The 14,272-nt window shown below is 36.7% G+C and overlaps 1 long non-coding RNA gene across 1 annotated transcript in view; it reads right to left on the bottom strand.

The window, feature by feature from the left end:
* Positions 1-307: 307 nt before the first annotated feature.
* Positions 308-14,272, bottom strand: part of LOC120889128 (uncharacterized) — a 92,673-nt gene continuing 78,708 nt past the window's right edge. Inside the window, exon 3 of the long non-coding RNA XR_013424588.1 lies at positions 308-505. This is a non-coding gene — a long non-coding RNA (uncharacterized LOC120889128). The remainder of the gene's footprint in view (positions 506-14,272) is intronic.

Raw genomic sequence — 14,272 nt, 5'->3', positions numbered from 1 at the left:
ATATATAATGCTAGATGAAGGAAATATACAGGTGCTTCAAGGGGGATTTTTAAAATATGTAATACATTTGGATTTGTGCACTTGCTTTAGAGGATATAAAAAATTTTTTATAAAACATAGTTTAGAAGAAGGTAAGGAATGTAACAATACAATTGTAATGTGTTAGTTTATATGGAAACAATTGACAATTGAACCACATTGGCTCAAGTAATCCATTCCTAAGTCAGAAACTGCATAGAAAATGATTGAAATATAATGAAATCAAAGGGAGTTGGATAACATTCCCTCTCTACTTCATTTGCCTCTTCCTAATCAAATGTAAATTTTCAAGCAAAAGGGACAAAAAAATGGTAAACTACCTTTCACAATCCTCTCCTCTTGGTTGCTTCGGGCAGGACTCATGAGGAAGATTGTAATACAAGCTAAAAGTTCATTTTTTGGAAGGTCATATCTTATGCACCGCCATGTCATTTTGAGCTCCTTTTACATGACCAAACTTGAGAAACTGAAGGAAAACGAAATGTGCATCAGTATTTATTTTCTGTATGTGTCACATATAAATGAGGCACATGAAGAACAAGAACCACCTTCTCTGGTGACCTAAGTTTGGATCTGCCTAAGAGAATGAATGACTCTGCACCAGACACTCTAAGGCTTGAGCAGCCGAGCAACCACAGCCCATGAGAGCTCACTCTAAGGGACAGTGAAATCCAGGGCAGTATATTCTGCTTCCAGGCTCTGAGAGGCACCGAAGAAAACATGATCCCCTCTGTCATTATACAGATCAAATTCTCAGCCTTCTGAAGGGGAACACTGAACACAATGATTGTTTGGAAGAATTCCTAGGACAAGCACCCCTCCTTTCTCCACTGGTAATTCCCAGTCATGGAGTTCCCATGGACAGTATTCACTACTGTATGCACAGTGTGTACACTGTCATGTCCAACGAATAATTAGACAACTGTAACAATTGTTATGAACTGCCCCATACCATAGGGATCATCATACTGAACATTACAGCTTCAAAGAGTCACGGGACCAATCCGAGGGTTTTGGAGGCTAGCAGATGTGTAGGGAGCTCTGCTGGGAGATGAGTGTCATTGGAGCTGTTGCTTAGTCAGAAACCACTAGTAACCATAAGTCACTGAGAGCAGAGGAAAATATGGGAAGTAGTGGAAGGAGACCCGTTTTGCCTTACATCATTCCCTAAATGGAATTTCCATTGAAAAATGTAAAAACAAAGCATAACTCCCAGCTTTTTGCTGTGTCAGAGTTTATAAGTGGCAGATTTAGAATTGAAGGTCAAAGGGGAAAAGCATAAATCAAATCATGAGGTGACTCATGATTTATCATTTGTTTTAGTACAGTCAAGCTTGTACTTTGGTGTATTTACCATGAGCTTGGCATAATGCTAAATTTCATCTGTTTTAAATATTTTAAATATCTAGAACTTAAATTGTCATCTTTTTAGGGTTTGGGAGGAAGAACTGATTCAAATGAGTTCAGTTCACCTAAACCTGGATTATATCAGAATGGAGGCTTCTACACTGAAGAACTTTTAGCACCTAATGAGTGCTCAGTAAATTATACTTGACTAATCACAAAAGGGAATGCCTAAACATGATTCAGAGTCCCCATTTCATAATTTGTCTCTGAAGGATTCCTCTAGCTGGGAACTCATACTTATGTTCATTTTTTCCAGCTCATTACCTTATCGTAGATATTTCCATTCAGAAATTCTATGTAAGAGTGATTTTAATCATATTACATTGAAATTCATGCCAGGACTAGCTGGTATTCTCAGGGTGCTACAGCAGGTATTGTATGTATATAAAAGCCATATTTTAAAAGAAAGTTTCCAATTATAGGGAAAGCAAGTGCTGCTGCCAGCTAAACTGACAGTCCCTACAAATATAATTTGCCAGGTAAAACAGTCTTCTTCATCCTAGACCACTGCTTACGAAATGGCTTGGACCGTCTGTTTAAAATTATAGCCTCTGAGTTTCCTTGAACTGTGTTGGGGATATCTTTTCCAAGTTTGGTATTCTCAGTGTGCCAACTTAACCTAAGTCCTTTATACTTAGCTACTACTTTTCACCAAAGTATCCAGGATCTTTACGTTTAAAAAACAAGTTTAGGATATTGAAAGCTACTTGCACACTGGTAGTTTGTTGTCAGAACTAATTGGATGATATAAAATTGTTTGTTACTGAATTTAAAACCTCAGGAGGTTATGTCTAATTCTTCCTAGTGAATTGAGATGGATACCAATGACAAACTTTGTGTGCTAAGATTTCTTGCTATTGCCATTAAGACAATGTCTTTCCTTAGCTACGGACAGTGGCAAAATTCAAAAAAAAATTTTTTTTAATTAATGAAAATTCTGAAAGACAACTATATTGAAAAAAAAAAGCAACCATATCTTATATTCTCCAACAACTATGTTGGTATATTTATTTTTGTCAGTCTAGCAAAATCTATTTTACATATCTGTTCTGTGCTTTTTTTGTAGTTATCTGTTAAGCAGATATTTAGGGAACATATGTTAGCCTAACTCCTAGATTGCTCACTTCTTACTTTATGTTATCCTCACCCAAATTGCATAAATTAGGAACCATAATTTATAGATGAGGAAACTAAAGTTAAGATGAGTTCAGGATAGGCATCGTGTCCCAATGTCTATAATCCTAGTGGCTCAGAAGGCTGAGATAGGAAGAGCTCAAGTTCAAAGGCAGCCTTGATAACCCAGTAAGACCCTTTCTCAAAATAAAAAATAAAAAGGGCTCAGAGGTTAAGCCCCCTTCGTTCAATTCATGGAATGAAAAAATAAAATAAAATGGAAAAAAAATAAAATAAAGTTGAGTTCAGTAAGTCACAAGCCATACAATTAGTAAAGGATGGATTGAGACTCACATCCAGCTCTGTCTGATCTCAATGGCTATTTTTAAGTATATTTTTCCTATATATTGTTAATATTGCAAAGAAAGTCCAAACACAAAAATGTTTGGGGATAGATCATGCACAAGGGTAACAAACACTTTTCTAAGAGAGAGGAGGGAAAAATAAACCCTTAGTTACTTTTCATGGATCCTAGTAATCTGGGCATTTACATTTAAATTCAACACAGCTCTAGACTATTGAGACCTAAAGCAAATGTCACCTTTGTCACAGACATTTGTCAATCCTAATTGAACCACTATGTTCATCTCTCATGTGTGTAGAAGCAAACAGATGTGCAGACCCTGCAAAGCACAGAGGAGCTTATGTTGGAGACTGTTTTGTCCCAAACTTAACATTCAAATTCTCTGGGGAAATAGGAAGTCACTGAAGTTGTAGGCAGTTCTAATAAGAGCTCAAAGGGTTTTAATATTTTTCTCCAACATATGGACAACTATTAAGAAACAGGCTATAGTCCAAATATATTCATTTTGATTTAAAACGAACTGGAATTGATGGATTCAGATTTCCTTACTACAAGTTTAATTATATACAGTTTTAGCTTGGACTTAGGAGTCAGGTGGCACATGTTGAAAATCTCACCTATATCAACAAGTATTCTTTTCCTTCATTTCTCTGAAAAGTTAGGATGATAATCTCTCTAACACGGCTGTGACATTGGATAATCCATGTGAAACTCAGGACTGTGCCTGACTAATTGTTTGCATTTGAGAAATGTCATCAGTTCAACACTGGAACAGATTAATTAATGGACTCCATAACTTGTGAATATATTTTCTTTATTTTTAATAGAATTATCTACATTTCATCCTGCTGCAGCTGATTTAAAATTTAAAAAATCTTCAAATACAATCAATTTAAGAACATTGTTCCTAGACTTTCGTCTCATTGTTCCCCGTAGTACACGTACTTCTGATGATTTGATTCAACATTAATAGCTCTCATGTTCTTATTTTGCATCAGTTGCCATAATTTAAAATACTAATCATATCTCATAGTATCAAGTCATTTTAATAATGTACCCAGAAGATTTCAAATTGCAGTGTTGAAACTACAAAATAAGAACCATCCAGCAATGAACAAATAATTAAGTCAAATGTGCACTGGAGAATCAGAAAAGATGGTTCTAAGACCTTGTCCCTTAGTTGGTTTTTGACTTTGGGAAAAATGTTGGGAAAACCACTCACGGTCTCGGGTCTCTGACTCAGCTTTCTCAAGTGTAAAATAAAGAACATAATATCTGCTAGGCTTTTCTCCAAGGGTATTGTGAAATAAGATAAAATATGTGAAAGCCCTCTGTAAGCTCTATAGTTTGAAAGCATTAAGAACTTGTTTATTTAATTCCTCATTGTGTGAGATAAGATAAAATAAGCACAAGGTCCTGTAAACTATGTAGTGTGAAGTGCACCTGAGGGTGTAGGTAAGCTTATTAATTAATCCTTCCTGATGGGGGCACTGGGTGATGATCTGGGGTTTTGCCACAGTATAGTGATTTTCCAGGAAAGATAGTACACAACACCAAGTGAAATCAGATAAAGGTCAAATAAATGGTCTTGGGAGTATACACTGTAGGTGTCCAGAGTAGGAAGGAAAGTCAGGGAGTGGCTGGAAGCTTCAGGAAACACAAAGAAAATGGGCGGTTTGACCCCAGCAGGGAGGCTGATTGGATGAAATTAGCCTAAAACAGAAGCTGCTTAGGGTTCTGGTGGGGGTGGGGATGTCCCTGTGGGATGAACAGCCCAGTGATCAAACATCACCAGTACTGAAGACCTCAAAGGCTGCAGAATGTGGAATGGACGTTCTGGATGTGACAGAGCTCTCCTGCCGAGAAGCAGTAGGAGATGGAACTTGCAAGCTGAGGCAGTCTAAATGGAATGCCAAGAGAATGACGTGCTTTGTTAGCACATCACATTTAACAGGAAGGCCACTGAAGGATTTTTGAGCAGAATGATGTGGTAAAAACTGTGAACTCTTGCTTCAGACAAACCTATTACTAATCCAAATTGGCCAATGCTTTCAGCCAATGTTTTTTTAGGCAACGAGCATGGTGCAGTGGAAAAAGTGTTCGACTGGGAGTCAAAGAAGGACCTTTGGAATGTGAGGTCACTTTTGTGGACCTACCATTGGGCCAGCGTGGCAGGCAAAGCCATCCCTTATATTCTGACTCTTTCCTGACACTTCTGGAACTGTATCTGCCACATTTTTGCTTCATTGAATTCCTATCAGTGTTACTTCAGGTCACACAAAAGCAGATGAAAAGGGGTTTTCACCTTAAAGTGCTCAAAGGGATTTGAAACTGCCTTGACTGCTATTAATTCTTTTTTTCCACTTTGATTGCTCAATCTCAGTTGGTCACATTGCCTTTCAGTATTGAGTGTGTTACCACATCACAATTAGAAGCACATGATTACATTTTAAGTGACGATTTCCTGCGCAGATTCATCACTGAAGTGGCCTTTGTGGCCAGCAAATTCCAATTCATACTTAATGCTGTTTTAACCTTAGATAGATTCTTACTATTCAAATTATCTTAAGTCAACTTTTGTTTTCTGTATTTGCTAAGGATTATGTCAATACTATTTCTGGCCCTTTCTGGGCCAAAAGCATTTGGTTCAAAGACTATTGGTGGATCCCATATTGACTACTCATTATTTAGGGAGGATGTGCTAGCAGTAATATTTTTCTTTTCTTTGTTTCTTTAACCAGGAAAAGTAAAATTATTCTGCCATCTGTCTTCAGTTTGTCAAAACTGAGAAGAGGAGTGAACTGATGTTTTCACATATTCTTAATTTTTATCTCAGCTTCTAGAGAGTGGCAGAAACTTGACCTCTCCTACAAATATTGAGATTTGGAATCACCATTGTGTAAGCCATGCTCTGCACAAACTAATTAGTACACAAACTACAAATCTGCTACAACTCTTCAGCCAATACATAGGACTGAGGAGAGTACACTAGTGAAATTATTAATAAAGTATGAAATAGAAGTATGAAATAAACCCACAGCCATGTTAAAGAATCAAGAATCACAATTACTTTCTAGTTTATTCTTCTTACTAAAATGCTCAGAAGTGAAATTATTTGGAATTGGGCATCAAGATGATCATCATATATTCTTAGGTTTTCAACTAAACATAGTAATTCTGCTATGATATTTCTTTGGAGAATTACTTACATAATTTCTTGTCTTTTAGATAAGTTCGAGGTAATTAAAAGGGTTTTTTGGGGGGGAAAAAGTCTAAATCCTGTTAAGAAAATCAGGAACTGTTACTGAAACAAGATAACAAAAACAAAAACAAACAAACAAAAAAACAAACAAAACCTCATGGACTTCTAGTGATCCTAAAAATATCTCCTGTCACTTTGTGACTTTTTGAAAATCATACTTTTGTAAATTGCATTTCAAAGCCAGCACTTCTCCAAGATGATGAAATAAGTTGAAAACTGAATGTTTTCAACCAAAGAAACAATGTTTTTGCTGGAGGGGAGAAGAAAGGGAAAGATAAAATACTTAGAACTATACTTATTTCCAGGTAAAATTATGAATTCTCACTTTTTAAACTCAAGAGGTTCCTAATATTTGTGCTTATCTATGGCAAGATCTAGTGGTTTAAAAAAACATGGTATTGTTTGTATTAAAATGGGGGGGAAGGTATGTATATATTTTCATATATATATGAGTATGATTATGGATTTGTGAATCATAGAACATGTTTAGGAAACAAAAGAAAAAGGGTGTATTTTAATAGACTGTCACAGAAATCTGAACACAAATGAGAAACTAGACTGTGGATTAATTAAGCCAAATAGTTCATAAAAAGACAAGGCTGCATAGTTTAGAAGAAGGATTAGAGAGTGGAAGAAAACAATTACCCTTGTGTCATATGCCTGTGTGACCCTCCAGAACCACTCTCCTCCTCCTCCTCCATCTGCCCCCAGTCTCAAAAATGGATGGGCATTGACACCATCCACAAGCCCCATTGTAATCTGGCTTCTGGATGAGTTCGGGAACTAGTTACCTTTCAGGTTCTGTTAACTCTTTCTTTTCCTCAGCACTGAGAGTGCTCACAGTGGATGGCAGCTGGCCTGCATTCCTGCCCTATCTGTGGTGGTTGTCTTCCACTACACTCAAACACTTTTAAGCTGTCACTTTATAGACAAATATTCATAGAATTATCTCTTTTCTGCTGGGACCTTGGTTGATACTTTAATTGGTACCAGAAATTTCTTCAGGAAACAGACTTCTTGAAATGTGATCTTGGATTGGTGCATCATATATTCGAGGAATGTGTGACGAACTCATTTTGGGGGATAGAAGGAATCAGATAGGGTCTACGGCATATGGTGGCATAATAAATATTCAGGCATTCATTAGGGTTCACTTGGGATAATGTGCTAGCAGAAATCCAGTGCTCTGACAATTATGATTAAAGTCACTTAACTTCTTAGAGTCCTAGAGAATACAAACCCATGAACACATAATTAAGAATGTACACAGAAGTTTTCCTGAGTAACTTGGAAGAGACTCTTCTGTCCTATAGTTGCAGGGAAGATGGAACTGACAACTAAGCTCAGGGTATGATTATAAATGTTGCAGAGCTGTAGAACTAATTATAAACCTGACCTTCCAGATTTCTCTCTGTTAAGGGAAAGGTAGTTGTCAAGAAGCAATGAAATCCTGCCTCATTAGATGGGAACATTTTGGTAGATATGGATGAAGGAACAAACTATGACTCTTCCAATTCTCTTTAAACTTCCTTGTCTCCCAAGCAAATATTGATGCTTTTCCACCTCATACCTACGGACCTATAATAAAAACCAGAGCCAGCAGAGCTTAAACTGAAGATATAGGACCTATCCATTCACTACTAGAGGAATTAAGATTCAAGTCACCCCATTGGCCAAAAAAGTCCTCATCCAGCGGAAGTATCTGCAGAGGCTAAGGGAACATGGAATTGGTGGTAGAAGCAGCAGTTGTGATTCTCCTGTTGGCTAGGTGTAGAGGCAAATTTAGAAGCTGCGTCTTATGGCCCCCATTATTTTCTTCTTCCCTTTTCCCCACTTCTTTGAAGAAAGCAGTAGTAGTAGCTTCAGGAGGAAATGTGACTGAAGTGATATTGCCCCATGATGAGACTTCTCTTTCTCAGGTTGCAGACATAGGATTTCCACCCAGAAGAAAAGAATATCATACACAAAGTGACAAAAGGGTTGACTCATCTGGTACTACAACAAAAAGCCTCCACGTCCTCTGACTTCTGGACAGCAGGGAGACAGAAGAGGTGGGAAGTAGGGAAAAGAGACACTAGGGACTTCATCTGTGGCTCCCTTCTGATGGAGTTCCCTAGAGCTGGTCATATCCTCCATGGAAACTTCTGCTTCTCTCCATGTGGACTGTTTTCACCTCTTTCCTCCCCATATCCCATGGTGTGGAGAGGAGAACAAGGTCTCTAATCCTGCTGGTTCTGGGTCCCAGTATGATCCGATCTGTTTCTTAAACTACATTCAAATCTTGGTCATTTGTCTCTTTGTAAATAAACCCTAAGTTACTCTGATGTGAGTGGACCATCTGTTTCCTGTGAGGAAGGTCCCTGACACTTAGATGACTGATAACAAACATGCCAAAACCAACTTTAAAACATGTGGAGGCTGACTTGGCAAGCTTCACTATAAAAGAAAAAAAAAAAAAAAAGAGTTCACTAAGAATTTTCCTCTATTGTGAATTTTTTTGTGAAAAAGACATCACTGGGTCATCTAAGCGGTCATAGGTTTTGGCCTCCAATCACTTCTGAAATCATGCTGTGCTACTGCTGACGTCTTCTATGAGTGTTGCTAAATGTCCCGGCCAAGGAGAAACTGGGGTCTAATGTGACACTGTGGAGAAAGAGATCATGTCTTTAGCTGCTTTGCTTCTCTAATACCCAACAATACACTCTCATTAGTGAAGGTAACATCTTGATGAAACTTTAAAAGGTCTAACTCACAGTTTGCCATCAGTTCAAAACCATGAACCATAATTCCAATTCCTCCTCTTCTCCTTTCACATCTATACACTCAGTCTAAATAAGTTTGACATTGTTTTGCAAATCATGTTCTCTAAGAACTTTCAAATAAGATGCTAAATTTTACAGATTTATTTAATGTCCTTCATGTATTTCTCTGGTGACTAATGGCAAATAATAAGAGAAGGTAAGTCATCAGCAATTAAGTTTGCTATCTGGTTACCTATCTACTAATGGGTTAATAAGCTCTACCTAACTGTGGAAACACATTCCCAGTAATTAAAATCCATTAGGTTTTCTGGCTCTTACCTAAAACCCCAAAACAAAACAAACAAAAATAAAGGAAAATGTTGTCTTGTGCTAGAATTAGATACGATGTTTTTCTTTTATTGCCTAATATTTTCATTAATTCAGCCAACATTTGAACACTGACACATGCTAGTTTAGGTAGTGGTGATGAAAAAGAAAAATGATAAAAAAAAGAAATAACATGAATCCTCATTTTAATGAGTTTCTAATCCAGTTGGTAGGAAGCAATTACACAATGGGCCATATACTGTGGTAAGGTGAGCCAGGGACATGCGTAGGACGGGCATCTAAGTCTGATGAGAGATGATCCAAAATGCCTTGGGACATCACATAGGATGAAAGGATAAACAGAGTTAGGTCAAGAAAGGAGACAGGGATATTCAAGGAGAGGAATGAACACATACAAAGTTGCAAAGAATTGAAAACAGCATAAAATGTTCAGGACACTGTCTGAGGTACAACAGGAGAAAAGGGGTATTATGGGAAGATGACTCATCATGAAGCACGTAGAGGGGGCAGAAATCAGACCACAAAACTTGGAGCAGGCTAACATGTTTACATTTTATTAGGAAATTTATAGGGGGCCCTGTCATTTAGAATACTGTTTGCTGCAAGCATCAGAACATCTTATGGTAAGCAGCTTAAAAATAAAGAAATGCACTGGTTTGTATAACTGACATCCCAGGATGGCATTGGATTTAGAATTAGCTAAATCAAGGAGCTTCCTGTGACTTCCTGAAGATTTCTTTTCCCTGTATTCTGTTCAGTCTCAGACTTTGGAAATGCCCCAGCAGAGCAAAAACTCTCAGTCCTTGAACTCCCATGTGTACACTACAAGGTCCAGGGAAAGAAAAGAAGTTTCTATCCTAGCATTTGAGCAAGCGTTCCAATAATAACCCAGATTGAAACTTTTTGGGTCACTTGTTCACCCTTAAACCAACCTGATTCCCCCAGGGAGTGGGGAAATTTCTCATGAGGCACAAATGTCAAATTCTCAAAACTTGCACATTTCCCATTAAAAAATGATGCATTATAGTTGTACATACTGATAAGGTTTGTTATATATTTGCACATGCACACAAAATACAATATGATAATATAATTTGGCCAATATCACTTTCCATCACTTTTTCCCTCCCTCCCTACCTCTTAACCCTTGGTCTTTTTCCTCTACTGATCTCCCTTTGATTTTTAGGAGATACTCCCTACTTTTCTTTTCCTTTTTCCTCTCTAGCTTCTGTGTGTGTGAGAGAGAACATACAACCCTTAACTTTCTGAGTTTGACTTATTTCACTCTTGTTTCATCTATTTTCTTGTAAATGACAAGAATTCATTTTTCTTTATGAATGAAAAAAATCCATTGTGTATCTATACCACGTTTTATTTATCCATTCATCTGTTGATGGACACCTAGGCTGGTGTCCAAATGAATTGTGAACTGTGCAGCAATAAACATGTGTATGCATGTATCACTGTAGTGTGATGACTTTGATTCTTCAGGATAAATACCAGCAAGTCATATAACTGGGTCATATGGTGATTCCATGCCAACTCTTTACATTTTAATAAAAAGCTCAACTAATTCTCTCCTAAAGGAAGGCTTTACTTCTCTCTACATAACTTTTCTTCTTTTGCACATAGCTCACTCATCTGATTATACATTAACTTCATTATCTTCTTCATTAGATTTCATATTCTTTAAGGATAATATTTGTGCTTTTTTTCTTGGCTATCCTAATATACCTTCTACTGCTTGCAGGACCAGAAGTTCAGTGAATATTCTATCTATAAGATATGCTTTCCAAATTAAGTTAGAAAAAGTGCTTTCATCATAGTCATTTTATTTAAATAAATGAGGAAAACTGTGTCTTGTCTAAAAGTTATTGGGGTCCACTGACAATGTTCTTTCTATAGAGATCATCTCCATTCCCTATCTCGATTAATGTCTTAAACTATGGAGTTGAGAATTTGCTTATAAAATTTGTAGACAATTCTTAATTTGCAGGGGTAACAGATACTTGGCTAGATGCAACCTGGTCTTAATAATTTAGAAAAATTACCCCCAAAATATCTAATGAAGTTTATTATGTTTATTTAGGCAGCTGAATTGCTGTGACCAAAAAACCTGACAAGAACAATTTAGAGGAGTAAACATTTATTTTGGGCTCACTATTTCAGAGTTTCAGTCTATGGTTGGCCAGTTCCATTGCTATGGACCTTAGGTAAGGCAGCATCCCATGGTAAAAGGGTCTGGTGAAGGAAAGCTGCTCAGCTCTTGGCTTCTTGGAGAGAGAAGGGAGGTGGAGGGGAGGAAGGAGAAATAATCCCAAAAGGCATGCAGCCAATGATTTATTTCCTTTAGGAATGTCCCACCTGCAGTTACCACCCAGTGATTCATTCAAATTGTTAATATATCAAAATGAATTAATCCACTGATGAGGTTACAGTTCTTATAATGTAAGCCTTTCACTTCTGAATATTCCTGCATTGCCACATGATCTTTTCAGGACCCATCTCATATCCAAACCATAACAATGCTTAAGTAAGTAAAAAACATGTTAAGGGTAAAAATCACAAGATTTTTGTGCAAATGTGACTAATATAATAAGTAGCAGAGTACAGAATCAATATGAGCAATATTTTTTCTCATCACTGGTTGTTTAAAAACAATACTTCTCTATATGCTATTACTTAGAGTTTTTAACAAAATAGATATTACTTTAGGATAATTTTTTTTTTGTAATACCAATTTTATCCCTCAGAGTTCAATAAATATACCTTGAGCTCTGAAAAGTCACATGTTCTAGGCATGAGTTGATCACCCTTTAGTTGGATAGTTACCTATTAAATTAAACAGATTTTCCTTAGGTCACTATTCTATTTTCAAGTCACTGTTTATTATAGTTGTAAAAAAGAAATCATTGTTACTTAAAGAGAAACTGTGGCAAAATTTACCTCCTGGTCTTTTGAACCCCATAGAACATTTTATTTTATGTGCTTTGCATATGTTTAGATTTATACTTGCATTTTTTTTTCAAAATACCATCTTTTAAAGGTGGGGACTGTGGTTTAGTATCTTCTCTTCTCTTGTGTAAGACCAGTTTCTTTCACATAAAACCAAAAGCTGGATTAATGCATTTGGTTATCAAGACACAACACTATAATCCTGCTATTAACTAGTTATTTGATATTTGAAGTGTCAATCCCTCTGAACTTCAGTTTCTTCATATGTAAAATGAAGAGGTTCAACTAGCTGATTTTGAAGATCCTCCCACCTTTAAAATGCTATAGAGTGTATAATAGTAATAACCAGTCATTACTCATCCCATCAGCATAACAACACTAGGAGTGTATACAACATGTTTATATCTCAAGATACTTGGGTTTCATATGCTACTAATTATCCACATTCTACAAGGTTTGGATTCCACAGTTTTCTTTAGGCTCTTTTCATTAGGAAATTGCTGAGTTCTATTTGTTTAATCAGTACTGATACCTACTAATGGGTGCCCACTCTGAGAAAGGAATTTTTCTCTGCAGGTCAAGGTACTACAGAGATGTAATAACTTGTTTAAGATTTTTTTTTTTTTTTTTGGACTCTGGTATTTACATTACTTTGCCAGGTTTCATCAGAGACAGAGTCTGGTTTGGTGGGTGCAAGTAAAATAATTCAAATTGAAAGTTTTGTTTTCGATTCCTATTTCTTCTCCTGACTTTTGAAGCAAGTGACTCAGCACTTTTTCCCCAGTTTACTTAATTAGAAAAAAAAAAAAAAAAGAAGAAGAAAGAAAGGGAAAAAAAATGAGGGAGTTTACCAGTTACTGATGTATAGTGTATGTACTAAATATCAAATGTTATTAAGAGTTCACCATGGAGTAAATGTATTCTGAAATAATGTTTCCTCAATTTTTCAAACTCTATATTTTCTTTAGCTCTACATTCTGAAACAAAGCACACCTCTACCTTTTCCCTCACATACTTTGTGCTGAGTTGCACTTTGTCACAGAGGGGGAGGGTGTGACTGTAAAGTCATAATAGACAGGGGAGCCAACAAAAACCACTTAAGTAGGCCCCCACCTATACCATATGACCCAGCTTGGGATAAACTGCACTGAAGTATTCCACCTGGCATCTGTGCAAGTTTTGGGGTTGAATGAGTCTGCTTTTGTTTCACACTAAGCCCTTAAGAAAAGGGACTTGTTAGGGAGGAGGAGGGAAGGGAAGGCAGGAATGAGTTAAAGCCTCAGCATCTTTAGTTCTTTTTCTCTACTTCTTTCAAACAAGCACACCACATTGAATAGCATGTGGAAAATTGGCATTTCCACTGAATAAAAACTAACTGGCAAAGAACAAAAGAGAAAGCAGAGGAATGCAGCTAGATGCTGTTTGGCTTGTCTTGTCAGAAAAAGGACACACAAGAATCCAATGGCTTACCATGGATTTTACCTCCACGTCTGGCTCCTGTTCAGATGTTTTTGGTTTTTTAGTGACTTTGTTTACTTGGCAAGATTTTTAAAAGTAGGATTCCTCTGTAAGTTAAGGATTTTTTTTAAAAAAGTGACTATAAAAGTAGTATGGGAGAACAACTGTTTAAATGTTCCACTTCAGAAAACCTGCTCACTTTTGGGGAAACACACGCATACCATATGCTCGCACGCACAGTTATTTAAAAAGCCAGAAAACCAATATAAATCTCCATGTAGTTTTGGACTTTGAAGGAGATTGCTAATCTGTTATTTTCAAAAGAGCATATCTTTTTATAAGAAAAATATATCATTTTCAACATTATAATGCTTTTATTCATACACAATAGTTTTGTCTCTCTTTACAACATACTGCTTAAAATCTTTGAAACTAAAATCTTACTTTATTCTAGTGTAAGTATTCACTGTGAACACACTGAACTGTGTGAAATGTTTAGTTTTAGCAAAACGCCAGAAGCCAAGCTCTCTGCTATTTCCCTTCAGAACAAAAAAACACCTGACACAAAACACAAATTATATTTTC

This window comes from Ictidomys tridecemlineatus, chromosome 8, assembly GCF_052094955.1.
Source record: "Ictidomys tridecemlineatus isolate mIctTri1 chromosome 8, mIctTri1.hap1, whole genome shotgun sequence".
Classification (NCBI taxonomy): Eukaryota; Metazoa; Chordata; class Mammalia; order Rodentia; family Sciuridae; genus Ictidomys; species Ictidomys tridecemlineatus.
Note: the sequence above shows the minus strand (reverse complement) of the source record. Positions and strands in the feature narration are given on the sequence as shown.